This window comes from Mus musculus, chromosome 1 (genome assembly GCF_000001635.26).
Source record: "Mus musculus strain C57BL/6J chromosome 1, GRCm38.p6 C57BL/6J".
NCBI classification, from domain to species: domain Eukaryota; kingdom Metazoa; phylum Chordata; class Mammalia; order Rodentia; family Muridae; genus Mus; species Mus musculus.
In genome coordinates this window covers 184,006,800-184,024,980 of record NC_000067.6, presented here as the reverse complement: position 1 = coordinate 184,024,980, position 18,181 = coordinate 184,006,800, and the positions used below count along the sequence as shown (strand labels likewise).

The window sequence follows — 18,181 nt, the reverse complement described above, 5'->3', positions numbered from 1 at the left end:
TAAGGTATTGCCTGAAGGTGGGAGAAACTTGTTGGTGTGGAGTCTAGTTGGAGTGTGTAGGTTACTAGGAGTGGGCCATTAAAAGAAGTGTTTTGTGACAGTTCCTTTTGTCTTCTCTTTTTTGTTTCCTGGCCACAAAGAGGTGAGCGCCTTCTGAGGTAACCGCAGGCCCAGGAACAAGGTAGAGTCAAACCACCTGCCAAACAAGCCTTTCTCTTTTAGCCTGTTTCTCTCAGGCATCAAGTCACAGGAACAAAGGAAAGCTGACTAGCACTGGACTTGTTTTTTGAGTTTTTAATTTCTTAATACCTGGCTTAGAAAGGATATATGTGAGAATGCAGAAGGCAAGGAGTCGATACAAGTGGAAGATATGTTATCCAACTCAGATCTGTCTTGAGTCAAACTGACTATCACGGGGCCTGGAGAAGGATGGACCGGTCTATTGAGTCCTTGGTGGTTACGCATTCTTGTATCTGACACTCAGTGCGATGGTACTCAACAGACACTCAGGAAGGTGGGTTTTTAGGGCAAGTGTCCTGATTCAAATGACAGTCATCACTTATCCACCCAGACCTTAGGGCTTCTGAGACAAAAACGGCCAGAAACCTCTAGGGAAATTGAGGGTATCAATGCTGACAGATGTTTAGAGACATGCTCATCAGAGACACTCTATCCCCAACCTAGAAGTCCAAAATCAAACACTGCAGCCTGCTTACAAGGATGCAGATTTCTCTTCCTTCAGTTGAAGCCAGTGCCATCTTCCCCCCAGACGGTGTTAACAGGCCCGCCAGGGGCAGATGTGTGAGCAGATGTGACTCAGCTTGCTTCTGTGTGTGGATGTTTGGGGATGAGATTAACATTTGAATTGACAGACTTTGAATGAAGAGACCACCACTCTCAAGTGTGTGGACAAGCCTAATCCAGTAAGCCAAAGGTCTGCTTGAGACAAAGAACTGATCTCTCTCAACAAGGGGGGATTCTGCCACTAGATTTCCACCTACCACTGGCTTCCCAGGATCTCCTCCCTGCTGCCTGACCACCCAACCCTACAGATTCTTTTGAGTTTTGCCATCTTATGGCATGATCCAATCCAAGAAACTTTTCCTCTCTTCCTCTGAGAGGGAAGGAGAGGGAGAGAGAGAGAGAGAGAGAGAGGAGGGGAGAGATTGATTCTCACTCAACTATCCTTTTTCTCTTGGTGACTCAACACGGCCTGAGAGATGAGACTGTATTGCGCCTTCATTCCTCCCTTACCCTATTAAAAAGATACTCAAGTTCACTACCATTTTTATTTCTAGGAGTTTAAAACTGCCTTGAAAGATGATGAAGATACATTTACTAAGCTTGGGACTGATACAGAAGGCACACTTCTCTCTACCATTTCCTAGGAGAAAGGAGAAAGTCCAGCTGAGCTATCGGGATTCCGAGGCCATCTGAAGATCAGACATAGAAGCACAAATAAGTTTCTGAGCCTCTGATCTGTGTGCCCCTTCTGCCCGAGGGAAGGAAGCCAGAGATAGTTTCCTTTCCTCAAGTGCAAATCTAAGCATTACCTAAGCATTCTGAATTTTGAACACGTCAGGAGTTCCCAGTGTTAAGTACAGATTGCTTTCCGAATTTTATAGCATATATTAAAGAATGCCACTTTAAATCCCAGTATCATTGTTGACATCTTATTTTTGTTTGTTCTCTTTACTTCTGCTTCCCCCAAGTTAATTAGCATGCTGGGGAATCTTTGGGTAATCTCAGCACAGGGGCCCACAGACTGGCTTCCGCTAGCTGGGACCAAGGTTCACAAAAATTTCTGCAAAGCAGAAATCCTTCTATTTTCAAAGCCTCTTGATCTCCCTGTTTCACCAGCTGTCTCTTGGGGATATGTAGTGTGTGTGGCTATGAATACAGTATTTGTCCCCATCCTACCTGGGTTCTGGTACACTGGAAACTATTGGCCCATTATCTGGGCCAGTGTCTCTCTAACACCCAGATCACTGGGGACTCAATACAGGTCAGGAGAGTCTACATTTCCAGACCAAAGTTATACTGATTTAATTTTTTTCCCCAGTAATAGGAATCAAACCTAGGGCCTTGCACATGATACTCAAGCACCTCACTGTTGAAATGCTCCCCCGGACCCCTTGATGGTGACCTTGATGTTGCTGGTCCACATACCAGACTAGTTATATCTAAATCCATGCTGTTGGATAGGAAGCCAGTAGCCATATGTGGCTAACCACTCAAACTATAGCCAGCCCTAATTAAGAGCTAATAAGGTATAAAATATGTCTGTTGGATGTCACAATGAAAAAGCACCTCATCATATTTATTTGCTTAATTATTGTATTAGTCAGGGTTCTCTAGAGTCACAGAGAATGACTGTCTAAATTGAGGGAACTTATTAGGATGACTTACAGTCTGTAGCCCAACTCCCCAGCATTGGTCAGAGGGAATGGGAAGTCCAAGGATCTAGTAGTTGCTCAGTCCCACGAAGCTAGTTGTTTCAGCTGGTCTTCTGTAGAAGTAGGTTCCAACAGATGTGCTGGCAAGTAAGTGCAAGCAGGCAAAGAGTGAGTTTTCCTTCTTCCAATGTCCTTATGAAGATCTCCAGCAGAAGGTGTGGCCCAAATTAAAGGTGTGCGCCACCATGCTTGGATCTGGGACTTGTTTTGTCCTGGGCTGACCTTGAACTCAGAGATCCCTGGCCTTAGTCTCCTGGGATTAAAAGCATGTACTATCTTGCCTGGGCCTAAGCTTTTCATAGCCACTATCCCTCAAGATCTCCATGTCAAGATCCAAGTCAGAAACTTGTGTCTTCCAGCCTCAAGATCTGGATTACAGGTGAGCCTTCTAATTCTGGATTGTCGTTCATTCTAGATATAGTCAAGCTGACAATCAGGAATAGCCATTATAACTAAATACTGCCCCACTCTACACAGTGTTGACAGTAATTGGTTGGTTTACTGTCTGGTTGGCTCCTGATAGAGGTTGCACCTCTTGAGTGCCTTTTCCACACCTGTTCCATACCTGCGTGTACAAAGCATGCAGTAACGGTTTCTTTGATAAGACAGAAATCATGCTGGGCGGTGGTGGCGCATGCCTTTAATCCCAGTACTTGGGAGGCAGAGGCAGGCGGATTTCTGAGTTCGAGGCCAGCCAGGGCTACACAGAGAAACTCTGTCTCGAAAAAACCAAAAAAAGAAAAAGAGAGAGAGAGAGAGAGAGAGAGAGAGAGAGAGAGAGAGAGAGAGAGAGAGAGACTGAAACTGAAATCACTTACCCAGGAACAACACACTTTTACTAACAGTTCTGGAAAAGAACACATTGGTCATGTCTTCCAGGCATTTGTGGAAGGGGAGACTGTAGGAAGAAGTGTATGGAGAATTGGGAAGGAGACCTTAAAGAAGATGGGGAGGAGGCAGTAAGATGCTCAGCTAGTAAATACAGCATGAGGGCCTGGATTTGAATCCCGGGCAACCAGCCTGGCCTAACAGTGAGCTACTGTTTAGTGAGAGAGCTTGTCACAAAAAAACAGACACAGTGGTGTGCTTCCTCCCGGACCCCAGATTAGGCACAAATGGTACCCAACCAAGCACCCATTTTCACAGAGAGCCATTACTAAGTGGGAAAGAAAAGTTAATTTCTGATTTCTAACACAGGCAGAAAATGACCTTGCAGGTATAATTTTTAAGAGGGAAAAAGGGGACGGTTGGTATTGGAATGGGCTAGGATATGGTGGTACTCTTGACTGAGTATATGAATTAGGATAGTCAAAGGGGGGGGGCTTTTGATTGCTGGACTTCAATACTTTGATAGCTGTACCTTGGTGATCAGCCTCAGGAATAAATGTGACATTAGAAAGTATCCAAATATGGGAATAGACCTTGGTGGCTGGCTTTAGGGGAAAGGGCAATGTTTTCCATGCTCACACCTACTAGAGCGCTTCAGTGTATGTATATGAAAATACATGCAGCCCAATATTGTCTATCCTTAACTTATGCTTAATAATTCTTAAATAATAAAGTGGAGGAATGATTTAAAGAGATACCTGTCACCAGCCTTTGGTCTCCATGAATGTGTCCACATACACATAAGCACAGACACCCAAACAGGAAGAGGGAGGCACTGATGTCCTTGGTAAAGGGCTGCTAAGAAGCGCGTGTACAAGGGGTGGGAGTCTGCAGAGAGCAGCTAGAGAGTGGCAGGGAAGTAGCTACATGAAGAGGAAAAGCAGCAAGGACTCTTATTCAACAAACTCTGGTGAGAGAGAGAGATCACTAAAGGGCTCCTCTGAGGCACAGGAGTCCTGGCAGGACCTTTATTCTGTCTTCTTTCAGACAGAGGACTTCAGTCTGCTGAAGGATGGGATGAGGAGTGTGTTGTTGAGAGATTCAAGAGAATCGAGGAGGAGGTGATTATCAGTACCAAGTACTACACGGAAGCAAGAGACAAGAGAGTGGGTGGAGCCAGGCGTGGTGGTGCACGCCTTTAATCCCAGCACTCAGGAGGCAGAGGCAGGCGGATTTCTGAGTTCGAGGCCAGCCTGGTGTACAAAGTGAGTTCAAGGACAGCCAGGGCTAAAAAGAGAAACCCTGTCTCGAAAAACCAAAAAAAAGAGAGAGAGAGAGAGTGGGTGGATCGGACCCGGGGGCGGGGGGGGGCGGTTAGCCTTTCAAAGGGAGGGACAGTGTTTAGTGAGAAGGTGGGGAAATGTCAAATGTTAAGGGGAAAATGGCAGTTAAAATATAAAGAAGCCAAGATCATCTGGATAGCGGCAGGTAGAGGCCCCATACTGACGGCTCTCTTGTCTCCCAGCCTGGACCCAGGCTTCCTCGGGTGAGACCACAGAGGAGGAACTTGTGTCTGAATACTTGGTTCTCACTGTATGGCTCACCTGTGAAACATGCCGCGATGGAGCCTGTCACAAAACTGTCATCCTCCCCCAAGCACCTTCATGTCACAGAGATAAGTGAAGGAAGGAATGCAATCCCTCTCAGACTCAGAGCATTACCCCACCCTCCAGCCGGGGGCTCTGTATGCGCTACCATAGTGTGCTCTTGGGGGGACTCCTATCCACACATTCAACTACTGTCACATGCACTACAATACTCAGGAGATATGACGTCAATGCCAGTCCAGCCTCAGACTTGCCTGCCTTCCTCGATCCTCTGTGGGTGGCTTTGCTGTCCCTTTCCACCAGGGCACCAGGGCAGGAATACAGAGAGAGAGTCTGCCCTCTTCTCCTTGACCTCACCTGAACACTCAGCCAGGCTCCTGACCTCTTGTATTTAGCTCCTGGGACTGTGAACTTTTTTTTTTTTTCATCCACAACGTCATCAGTTCAGTCTGGCCACTGTAGGGTCTGCCACAGACACACCCTCTTAACACTTCTGCCCCAGAGGGCTGTATACACAAATCTCAGCACTCTATTTCCGCCCCCTCCCCCACCCCAGGCTCCCTTAGGGGGCTCCCACCACTAAATCTCAAACCCTGGAGCAAATAGCCAGAGGTGCCTATTTAACATATCAAAGCAAAGCAGACCAGGCCACCAGGTTCTCCCAGCATCTCTCTGTCCCTATCTGTTACAGGGTAAGGCTGGTATACCCTGCCCCCACACTAAACTTCTCCAGCCCAGGGTCTGGGCTGCCCTTCCCCCAGCTACCCTTCCTTATATAATCCAGCTATTTAGCTAAGACTGACCCTCTTTTGGTCAGTCTCCAGGCCCAGGGTGTGGCTCTTGGTCAGTATCTCCTCTCTCCCTACCTCCTTGCCTTCTCTGCTCATAGCTCAGGGTCATGTTTACGCTGAAGTCTCCCAGACGTGTCTGCCTCTGCTTATGCTCTCCTTTTTATACTTCTCCGCCTTGCCATTCCTTTTTCTTTCTTTCTTTCATTTTTCGTTCACTTAATACTCTACATAAATATCTGGAGCAACTCATAAGCCCCTGCCTATCATCTATAAAGCCACTGGCCCTTTCTTTAATCTCTGAGTTTTCAGGGTGTTGCTCCTTTCACAGGTGATTGCCAGTGTTGTGAGTCACCTTGATTCCTTACTCCTTGGACTAAACACTGTGAGGCTGGAGGGATGGCTCAGCAGTTATTTTTGCCATTCTTACAGAAGACCAGGTTCAGTTCCCAGCACCACCCCAGTAGCTTACAGCCCACCTGTAAGGGGATCTGAGCCCCCTGTTCTGGCCTCTGAGGGCAAGAGGCATACATGCACACCTACATACATGCAGAAACTCACTTATTCACAAACAATAAAAATAAATCAGTCTTTTAAAAATTTAGGATAGTTATAACCCTAACCCAGCACAATGGTTTGAAAGTAGACAGCCATTATTTTTGTTGGCTGAATAAACAACATTAAGGCAGAAAGAGTGAGTCTGTCTGATGTCATGCCTGACTATAGTCAAGGTAGTCTTAGTTAGGGTCTCACTGCTGTGAAGAGACACCATGACCAAGGCAACTCTTATAAAGGGAAACATTTAACTGGGGCTGGCTTACAGGTTAAGAGGTTTAGTCCATTATCATCAATGTGGGAGTATGGTAGCATCTAAGCAGGTGTGGCTCAGGAGGAGTTGAGAGTTCGGTTTTCTTCTGAAAGCAGACAGAAGACTGGCTCCCATGTGGCTATGAGGAAGGCCTCCAAGCCCACCTCCAGAGTGACACACTTCCTCCAACAAGGCCACCCCCCCGCCCCCAAGAGTGCCACCCTAGGCCAAACATATTCAAACCACCAGGGTGGTCTTACATCCTAAGTTCTGTGCTGTAATGTATAGACAGAGGTATACTTCAGGAATATAGGGGGAGATTGTGGAGCCAGGAAGATGATAGACAGGCCATACTGTCAAGGACTCACCTTTCTTTAACCAGATTTTGTGTGTTCTCCAATCCTCTCCTAGAGTACATTGAAAACAATAGTGGCTGAGAACATCTTTCAAAATAAGAGTCCTACCCATTCTCCATAGACTCTTGTCAGCTCCTTGTAAAGTTTCCCTGGTTTCTCTCTCTTCCAGCTTTACCATTAGCACCCCTCATGCCTGCCAAACCATTGCCATTTTGATGTCTGCCCTTGACTTAGACCTGATTTATTTACTATCTCATTGTTGTCTCTGAGTTCACTAAGATATAATTTACAGAGTCTAGCCACAGCAGATGAGTTGGCCCATCTAATACTTCACCTGCTGCGGGACAGAGAGAAGGGAGCAGGTGGGCAAAGTGGCACAACCATTATGAGCCAAAAAATAGATTATGGCTGGAAACTCCCATCTTGATTTGGCCCAGGGGCCACGGGTATATTTGGCTGGCCCCTGACTGACATAATTATTATTGCCAGAAATTAATTTTAGCAAGAACTTGAAAGGAGGACATGGGTGATTAAAGTTCTAATAATAACATTTTTTAAAAAGTCTGGGTTAATGAATCTGTAACTCAGGCAAAAAAAATAAATAAATAAAATAAAAGAGGCTGTGAGTGTTCTGGGACCAGCACGTGGGACTGAGCTCTGAAAAATAAAAGGTATTTGGCTATGGAGTCAAGTAGGGCAAGGTTGGATCACATGGCCCCAAGAAAACTTAGGGAAAGGAGATAACACTTACTCTACAGTGGGACTGCTTCTGTAATTGAAAATGTGGATGAAGTAAAACTTTACAAAGCAGATATATGAGTGAGAGAGAGAGTGTGTGTGTGTGTGTGTGTGTGTGTGTGTGTGTGTGTAATCAGAAAACAAAAAACAAAACAAAGCCGGGCGTGGTGGCACACGCCTTTAATCCCAGCACTCTGGAGGCAGAGGCAGGCGGATTTCTGAGTTCGAGGCCAGCCTGGTCTACAGAGTGAGTTCCAGGACAGCCAGAGCTACACAGAGAAACCCCCTGTCTTGAAAAACCAAAAAACAAAAACAAAAACAAAAAAAAAACCAAAAAAACCCCCAAGTGTCAGTCTTTGGGGTCCACCTTAACACAGAGTCTCTTTGTTGTGTACCATTGATCAGCACATGCCAAGCTAATTTGCCAAGGAACTTCCAGAGGTTCTCCTGTCTCCATCTTCCACCTCTCTGTGGGAAAGTCTAGACTACAGATGCTTTGTCCAGCCTTAGACAGGTTCTTAGGTCCTCCCGTTTGTACTTTTCCCAGTGAGGCATCTCCCTGGTTCATCAAACAGTGTTTTAAATTCACTGTAGGTATCTGTGCGTGCGAGAGAAGGCCCACTGGTTCCTTTGGAAGAGGCCTGTGGGCATGAATAGTCTGCTGGGACCACTTTGGCTCTTCAGAGTGTTTACTTTGATTAGGCCAAGGTGCAGTCTGATTGGTGGATGTCTTGCTAGTTGTATAATATGGTATCATCCGAGGGTATAGAATTTCCTGCCTTTAGCTGGCTTAGGGTTTAGCAGATGAGAGACTCACAGATGACTCTGACTAAAGCCCTTTAGATCTTCACAACAATGCCTGGGTGTATTCTCCCAGCTGCATTCTGCAGATAAGAAAGCAGGAAGTTCAAGGGAAAAGGTGATCTTTCACATTCCACAGAACAAGAACCTCTCCTAGTTTGTCAACATCTGAGTTCAACCTCAGAGCTAGCCCTCATTATCCACGGCCTCCCTTTTGGAAATGGAGGGTTAACTGCAGCTGCCCACGCCTCAGTTTAGAAGTTTTTGATATTCTAAACTCAGGTTTTCAAATCTGATAGCTACATGAAGCTCACCCTTCCAGTCCTACCACTTCAATTTAAAAAAAAAAAAAAAAAAAACGAAACAAACTCCCCCAAAGCTTAGGTGATATAAGCCAAAGTCATAGAGTTGTCTTCAAGACTTTTATTAGGAATTGATGTGTAAGATTACACAGAGTAAAAAAAAAAAAAAAAAAAAAAAAAAAAAAAAAAGCATTACTGAACGAGAGAGCGGGTCACAGAGCAAAGAATATACAGGGGAGCGAGCATAGGGTCCCGTAGATCAGCATAAAAGGAACAGGAACGGGAAGAGGTATCCCGTCTGTTGACACTGGTGAAATACAGGTTAAAAACTGAAACGCTGATATTCACAGATGTAAACCTGAGGCTTCGGGAAAATCCCATTGTGAAGAGCACCATAATTTCCAGAGGCCGCGCGCGCGTGTGTGTGTGTGTGTGTGTGTGTGTGTGTGTGTGTATGTGTGGTTTCTCCTCATTCACAGCTTGTTGAGAGGCCACTAATGTCACTAGATCACGGCAACTGGACAAATGAGCTCTCCAGGAAATAAATGATGCCGGAGTCTGGACTCCCTGAGAGAGATGTGTAACTACAGGTTTTTCCTCCCGTGACCCAGTTCCCCAATAACTACTCGGAGGCTATATTGTTTATTAAATTCCTAGGCATAAGCTAGGCTGTCTCCCCAACTAGCTCCTAACTTCGACTAACCTGTTTGTACTATTCTTTGCCTGCCGCATGGCTAGCTACCTCTCCTGAGTTTCGTACATCCAACTTCCTCTGGGTGGGGAATCGCCTATGCTAGACTCTTTCCCACAGTTCTTTGCTCCTTGCTGGATGTCCTGCTTTCTAGTCTCCTCTCTCCTATAGGCCATAGGCATGTTATTGACAGGTTATACTTCCACACAGTATATAGAGATTATCCCTGCAGAGCCAAGAAGCCTGAATGATTTAACAGCTTTGTCCCTGCAACTGTCATGCACTTAACCCCCTTCCAATCTCTAACCCAACCTCTCCTAGTAGTTTCTCCCTGAGACCCAACAGAATGACTATGTCAAGAGAAAGAGAACTTGGAAATTGCCTACAGTGATGGCCTGCTCTTTTTCCAAGAAAGGCAAAGGAAACTTAAGGAAGTAAGATACCTTGCAAGGGCACGAGAAAGGCTATTTACACATTAATGCCAGAGATGCCAATTTCTGGCTTTTGTTTCTTGCTGTGTGATTTCTATTTGAAATAACCTCACTATCAAAATGCCTGTGGAAGTTGTCAGTCACAGAACGAGGCCAGTAGAACACCTTGCTCTCTACCAGACACTTGATTATTGAGGTCCCAAGCTGCATGCACTCAAGGATCCATGGTGTGTATTTTAAAGGACCCCAGAATGAATATCTCATACTGTGAGGCAAGGAGGCATATTCCAGTCGACCTCATGAGTAATTCTTAAGGGAACTCTGCCTGGGCTTACCCTCTGAGTGGCACCATCTGGCTTGTTTTTGCTTGCTCAGTGATTCACTTTGCACACCTTAAACTTCCACAAGGGCAAGGCTGTTTGTCTATTGTCTTCAACCCCAAAGGCCTGATACAACACTTACGGGAGAGTCTGGGACCAAAGGGGTGCACTATAAGTATCTGATGGCTATAAAACTGGATTTTTGCTAGGCATGATTGTCTACTGTTAACCCCAGCACTCAGGAGGAAGAGGCAGCAGCTCTCTATGAGTTTCAGGCCAGCCTGATCCACGTTGAAAGTTCTAAGCTTGCCAGGGCTTCATAGTGAGACCCATCTCAAAAACAAAACAAAACAAAACAAAACAAAACACAACAAAACAAAACAAAACAAAACAAAATCAAAACAAAACAAAGCAAAAGTTCTTAATTGTTATTTCAGGAAGGGAATTCCTGGCCGTGGCTCATCTTTGCCACACTTGGTGGCTACAGAGATGCTTCTCTTGCCTAAGAGAACACAGCTGCATAGCTGCAAACCACCTCTTCCTGATTTGACTGGCAAAGGCAGTCGGTCAAGGCAGCTGGGGTTTGCCCACCTCCTTCTGATGAACTCCAAACACTCAGCCCACAATGAGAAAGTTCCTTCCTCCCATGGCTGTTTGTCTTTTACACACCATGCAAGATTACTTGGTAGCAGTAAGATGCTGGTCCCGATGACTTTTTTTTTCTTTTTTTAAGATTTATTTATTTATTATCTGTAAGTACACTGTAGCTGTCTTCAGACAGCTCCAGAAGAGGGCATCAGATCTTGTTACAGATGGTTGTGAGCCACCATGTGGTTGTTGAGATTTGAACTCAGGACCTACTGAAGAGCAGTCAGTGCTCTTAACTGCTGAGCCATCTCACCAGCTCCCATGGTCCCAATGATTTACATTAGATATTTTTCTCATGTCTATGACAAGACACCTGCCAAAAGGCAACTCCATGAAAGAAGGGATTATCTTGTTTTATGATTTGGGGGTCCAGTCCATCATGGTGGGGAAGTCAGAGCAGCAGCATGAGGCAGCTGCTCATGCTACATTCTCAGTCAAGAAGCAACGAGATGAACGCTGGTGTGCCACTCACCTTCTCCAGGACCTCAGCCACGGACGTGATGCTGCCCACAGTTAAGGTTGGTCAAAACAGTCTAGAAACTTCCTCACAGACGTGCCCAGACGTCTGTCTCCTAGGTGACCTTAAATCCTGTCAAATTGATATTGTTAGCAATCATGAGGTTACATCACCAGATAGCCTAAGTAAATTAGCATAGGTCCATGCCCCCCCCCCCCCATGCTTCTGTGCCATTCACAGAGTAGAGCTGGTTCTCACTCTCCACTCTTCTGTCCTCTGCTTGCTTGCCCTTTCCCAGCAGCTCTGGCCCCTTACCTCTTAGCACATAATTAGGTAACAAAGACTAGCAACAGTAGCAAGAGCTCAGGGTTTCCTGTCATCCTCAGTGGTCAGCCATGTTGTTAAACACTTCATTTCCATGACCTCATTCAGTCTTCATTGTAAGCCTGAGAAGTATAGAATCGCTGGTTGCCAGGCCAGACCTAGTGACGCACTCTTGTAACTCAGAACATCGAAGGCTGAGGCAGGATCGTGACCTCACAATCAAGCTGATTTACACAGTGAAACCCTGCCTCAAATAATACAGGGCAAACAATAAAACAAACAAAATATTTTATATAAATTAAAACCAGGGCAGAGGAATCAGGGGTAAGAGTAGGGCGAGGCTATAAGAGATCAAATCATTTACCCAAGGCCACGGAGCCCAGGTGTGGGGCTTCTTGCTTCCTTCCTTTCTTTCTTTCTTTCTGATACAAGTTTTACACAATGTTTTAAAAAAGTAATTCGTTGCCCCCTTGCTATAGAATCATGACTGCCATCTCTCTGCCTTTGATTACAGATCTGTCTGTCCTGGGAGATCCCAAAGGGTCAGCTTCCTGGCCTCTAGCTCAGTCTCCTGTCTCCTTTCTGCTTCACTCACTAAGTTTCAAGCTGCCGCTTTCTGGAGGAGACCAGCCTCCTCCTGGTGCCATCTCATTTGAGCTGCCTTGGGTCCTCTGAGAACAAGGGCTGTTTTCTAGCTCATTGCCCAGCCAGCTCCTTTCTTCCTGCAACTGTGAGCATTAGTGTTACCTTCTTAAGGGCCTTTTAAAAACAGGAGTGTTCTCTTATCTTATGTATTTCATGTTTATTGTAACAAATAGCATTCTGAAATAACTTGTTTGTAGAAACTCTGCGTTTTCCTTTTTTCTTTTCTTTTCTTTTCTTTTTTTTTTTTATTTTTGGTTTTTTGAGACAGGGTTTCTCTGTGCAGCCCTGGCTGTCCTGGAACTCACTCTGTAGACCAGGCTTGCCTCGAACTCAGAAATCCACCTGCCTCTGCCTCCCGAGTGCTGGGATTAAAGGCATGTGCCGCCACGCCCGGCTTCCTTCCTTCCTTCCTTCCTTCCTTCCTTCCTTCCTTCCTTCCTTCCTTCTTTCTTTCTTTCTTTCTTTTTTTCCTCTTTTTTTTTTTTTTTGGAATGGGTGGTTCATTTTTCACTGAGCACCTGTTTTCGCATTATTTAGAGTTCAGTGAGTAGTTACTGAAAATGCAAAGGTAGAATCTGATTGAGGAACCCAGTCAGAACCCACAATGTCAATAAGTTAAATTTTGTAACCAGTCCTTGCGAAGAATCCTAGCAATGTGTCTACGTTTCTACGTTGTCACAGAGTTTCAAGAAAGTGTAAATATTTTAAGACATTTAAACTATGACTGGTCAGAACTAGTGAGATCTTTGACATGGCTCTTATAGATAGGTTGAAAGCCAGACAGGTTTCTAGGAATACTGCCTGTCTCTGTGGACCTCACAACTCATTTGCTGTTGTGACACAAAGGAGTAAGGCTACAGTGTCAGAAATGAATGGATTCTGGAGAAGGGACAAGGTTTGAGATGTATGGTACCAGATAGTACTGTTTCAAGTTCTTCCGATCCTACAGGGCTTTACAAAACCTCAGGAGAATTTACCCAACTTAGATAATAGTCTTTAATATGTATCAGGCATTGTTAAATGAGGGGAAATCTGAAACTTCCTTCAATCGCTATTTATTTAAAAATTTGTAATTGTGGATCCATCGTCTTACGTATTGCATAACACAGAATAAGGCTTAATATGTGCATATTTAAAACCAGAGTATTTAGAAAGAACTGTGGCATGTGACAGAACCATCTGACTGTATTAGCAACGCGTGGCATGGGCATGGGGCTGGAGAGAGAGCTCAGCAGTTAAGGGTACTTGTTGCTTTTGCAGAGGACCGGCTTCGGGTCCCAGCACCCACATGATGGCTCACAACTGGCTGTAAGTGTTCCAGTAGATCCAATAGCCTCCAAGGGTGACAAGTATGAGGATGGTGCAAACATTCATGCCTGCAACACACACACACATATAATACTAAAATAAAATAAAACAACAATAACAGAGAAGAGATGCATGGAAGGATCTCATTGAGAAGAATACTAGAATATGGTGTTGCATGATAAACCCAGCAAGTGGGTCTCTGCGGGTTTGAGAACAGCCTGATCATAGAGAGTTCCAGGTCAGCCAGGGCTACAGAGTGAGTGAGACTTTGTCTCAGATAGAAAGGAAGAAAAGCTCGGGGCTGAGAGGAGCTGGCTTGCACAACTATGGGGATGAGAGGAGATGGAATCGCTAAGACTCAGGTAAAGGCAGCCTCAAGCCACCTGGGCTGCCTCTAAGCACCTTCCTCCTGCAGGCCTGTTAGATGCCAAAGGCTGCCACTGTAGAGGGGCTGTGGCCACGCCCTACATTCTATCTATAGCTTCTCCAAGCTGCTGAACTCCCAGCAGGTACTGGCCGAGGTAAGGTGGATGGAACTATAGGATTAGTGTCCTAAAGCATTGCCTTAGATCCACTCCTCTAAACTCAGAGACCTGCCTGCCCTGTAAGTCTTCAGATGTACCGATTTCCTCTTGTTTAGGGGCTTGCTGGTGGATCTTCTATCCCAGCTTCCTCTATTGCAAGAGCCCAAAGTCATTAAAGGATCTAATGCCCTGAAATTCAAATTCCTATGGGCATGCTCTAGCAATTACTGAGAGAGATTATCAGCGTGGCTGAAGAAGCCAGCACCTTAAATAAATACTAACCTAGGTGCAGCTGGGAAGGAGTGTTTCGGAAATGGTTAAACAACTGGTAGATTATAAATAAAAAAGATTCACCCTCTAGTGTGAGTGGGCTTTTTCCAGTCGGTTGGAAGTTCTCAAGAGCAAAACTTTACCCCATGGGCTTGCTCTATGCATTTCAGACTTGCCAGTCCCCATAGTTATATGAGCCAGAGTCCTTAAAATCACGAATCATCTATCTATCTATCTATCTATCTATCTATCTATCTATCTATCTATCTATCCATCCATCCATCCATCCATCCATCCATCTATCTATCTATCTATCTATCTATCTATCTATCTATCTATCTATCATCTATCTATAATTATAAAACATATGTATGTGTGTGTAAGTATACATATAGACAATCTTATAGTATAGTTATAGATAATATATGGATCATATACTATATGCAACAAATAAATACACCATGCATAATATATTTTCTGTTTCATGTTTTTCTGCCTGATGTAGGTATTAAAATCCTCATTGTTATATATTTGCCTATGTCTTCTCTTTACATCTTTTGAAAATATTATGCTTATGGGTGTTTTCTCTGTGTATATGTCTGTGCACCCTATGCATGCACGAGACCAGAAGAGGAAAATGGCCCCTTGGGACTGGAGTTGCAGACAGTCTTGTGCCATGTTGGTGCTAGGAATCAAACCCAGGTCCTCTACAAGAGCAGCCAGTGGTCATTGCCCCAGTCCTATCTATATTTCTTCTCTTAGTTTTCACGTAACATTTATTATTTGTGGCACTCATATTTAGACCTTTACATCTTAATTGTTTTCTCTTATTATTAGTAGTATCTCCCTTTGTTGCTAATAATCATTGCTTCCTTTGTTTAAATATCAATATAAACACACAACTAGAGTACTGTTTATATTGTATACTTCTTTTCATCTTTTACTTTCTACTTATTTGTTCCCTATTTAAGTAGCATATAATTATGTGTTACATTTTTTATTCAGTCTGATAACTTTTTAATTGTACTGTTAAATCCATTTATTGTTAAAAATTATTTATAGCGTTGGGTTTTATCTGCAATCTTACTATTTATTTTCATATTTATTTCTATGATTTCTGTCCCTGTTACTTTATAATTATAAAATTTGATTTGGGATTAGTTGAAGAATTTAAGTATTGTTTATGATTTCCTATGGTGTGTTAAATATAGTTCTCAGCTTTGTTTAAGAAGCAAGATATTTTACATTCACTGTGGAAAGATGTTTGTCCCCATACTATTAGAAGGTGGCTAGCTGACTCTCTCCTTTCATAACTTCAAAAGCATTGTTCTAGTCTTCTAAAAATAAGTCACCAGAATTTCTTAACTATTTCCCTAGTATGTAATATTCTTTTAACTGATACATTTATTTTAGAATACTTTTAGAGTGATAGAAAATACACGAGAAAGAAAGGACTTGAGGAATGGTCACAGCCTATGGCAAAAAAAAAAAAAAAAAAAAAGACAGCCATTACAACCATACAATGGGAACATTTCTATAGCTGACCTCCCCAAGGACACGTGGCCCTGTCTGTTCTCTCTCACAGGTATGTTATCATATACAGTCTTATTCGTCCTCTCTCACAGATATATGTGCCTCTGCCCTTTTCTCATGAGTGTTTGGCCCAAGATGTCAATGGCATGAATGGCTTGACACAGTGATGTGTTTCAGAAAAGAGAAGAGTAGGCTTCTCTGAGAGTAGACACCAAAAGATGGCTGTCTGAGATTCCTTTCTATTACTGGGACAAGTACCATAATCTAAAGCAGCATTGTGGAGGAAGGGTTCATTATATCCTCCAGGTAATGAGGGAAGTCAGGACAGGAGCTCAAGCATAAACTTGAAGCCATATCTGTTTGCTATTCTATACAGTATTACTTCTGACCAAAGGACTTAAAGGCAAGGAAGAAAGCAGAAATCACAGAGGAACACTACTTGCTGGATCAGCTAGTTTCTTTATACGTCCCAAGACTACCAGCCCAGGGAATGGTGCTGCCCACAGTGGGTTGGACCTCCTATACCAATTAACAATCAAAATAATAACGCCAGTCTGATCTAGACGGTTCCTCAGTTGAGGCTCTCCTCTCAGGTGACTCTCGGCCATGTCAAGTTAACAGTTAAAGCTAACCAGGACAATGACAAAGACTTTCCAGAGCTTTTCCATAGCCCATTCTTCCTTGCTTGCTCTCCTTTATTGCAGGAAAGGTCTGTTCAGTGTAGAATCATGACCTAATACATAACTGCAAGTCATTTTGCAACTATCAAATACCACAGAAGTAATTTTAAATATCACATCACCCCAATGGTGGACTTATACCCTATATCCACCAAATGAGCCTTGGAAATAAGTTCCCTAGCACCTATGTATCCATGCATATTGTATAAGGCCATACTTGTCTCACCTCCTGGGGAAAAAAATATATATATATATGCTTTGGATAGGATTATTTATGTTCTTTTAAAGCCCGTTCATGATCACTATCCTTTATCAGTGAAGATTCTGCTGGCTCAGAGGTTATCAGTGATGTTTAAAATCACATTTTAAATATCTTTTTTTCTTTTTTTGAGTTTTTTGAGACAGGGTTTCTCTGTGTAGCCCTGGCTGTCCTGGAACTCACTTTGTAGACCAGGCTGGCCTCGAACTCAGAAATCCGCCTGCCTCTGCCTCCCGAGTGCTGGGATTAAAGGCGTGTGCCATCACGCCCGGCTTAAATATTTAAAATATATATTTTTCCTACCAAGATTGTGGCTCTGTGTGTTTTATTGTTTGGATGGGAATCAGAGGGATCAGGAAATAGGCAGCTGATTTATTTGGGACGCCCCTAAGTTGGAGTTAAGTTGTTGCTGTCCTCTGGGAAGGGGGGGAAGTCTAGCCCCAGGTTCAGATTTCTCTGTTGAGAAGCGATTAGGCCAAGAGGAGGTTGGCTAATTCAATTTTTTTAGCCTCCTGTTTCAGTTCATTGAGTTTGCCAGCAAGAAACAGGACTGCGATTTAAATACTCAGGGAAGAACCCTAGGCAAACTTTAGGCATTGAATCTACAGAGCACAGATAGGATACTCTGCTAAGGTTTGAATGTGAAATGCTTCCCTGCCCCCGAACAGGCTCTTGTGTTTGAACCCTTGGTTCTCCACTGGCAGTGCTCTTTGGAAAGACTGGGGAACACTTAGGGGGAGAAGCCTCACGGGAGGCAGTAGGTAACTAGGGGCTAGGGCCTTGCAGCTTCATGGTTTGGCATCATTTCCTATCTGCTCTCTGCTTTCTTACCGCTGATACACTGTGACAAGCTGGCCTCCAGGTTCCTGGCCAGGATGGGCTGTATCTCCCTGCAGTGGTAAGGAGGCATGCTCAGCAGCTCATGGAGCCCTTCTCAAGAGCTGAGTATATTCCTGACTGTTTCATCCCTTTGATGAAGAAGCTGTAATTATTTGTATTATGGGTAAAGAAAACAAAACACTCAGAAGGTTTAGAAAGCAGTAAGTCCCAACCATCCAGATCCAGGGAAGAACAGGAATTTGTATCCCTTTTTTTTTTTTTTTTTGTACAACATTCAGTGTGTTCCTGGGGTTCAGAGCTCAGTCGCCTTCTCATCAAAATCTTGTCACTCATTGTTAGCACAAACTGAAGACCGGTGAGAGGCTCCTTGCTGCGTGGGCTCACTGCTATCTCTGCTGCCTCCCTCGCATGTCCTCAACAAGTCTGTACAGGTAGGCTTCGTTTCTGTTAAGGACTGTGCGCAGGAGTTTTGCTGTTCATTGGCAAAATCTATAGACAGGGGTCTGGGGAGGAGTCTCAGCGGAATGATGCCTGCAGCAGTCTAAGCACTTTACCCATACCGTGTGC

At 44.1% G+C, this 18,181-nt stretch overlaps 1 long non-coding RNA gene across 1 annotated transcript; it reads right to left on the bottom strand.

Annotated features, from left to right (window-relative positions):
- Positions 1-2,510: 2,510 nt before the first annotated feature.
- Positions 2,511-11,666, bottom strand: Gm39725. The gene is made up of 3 exons (XR_865814.1): positions 11,547-11,666; positions 11,247-11,363; positions 2,511-2,536 (listed from the first exon to the last, which is right to left on the bottom strand). It is a non-coding gene; the product is annotated as a predicted gene, 39725 (long non-coding RNA).
- Positions 11,667-18,181: the final 6,515 nt, after the last annotated feature.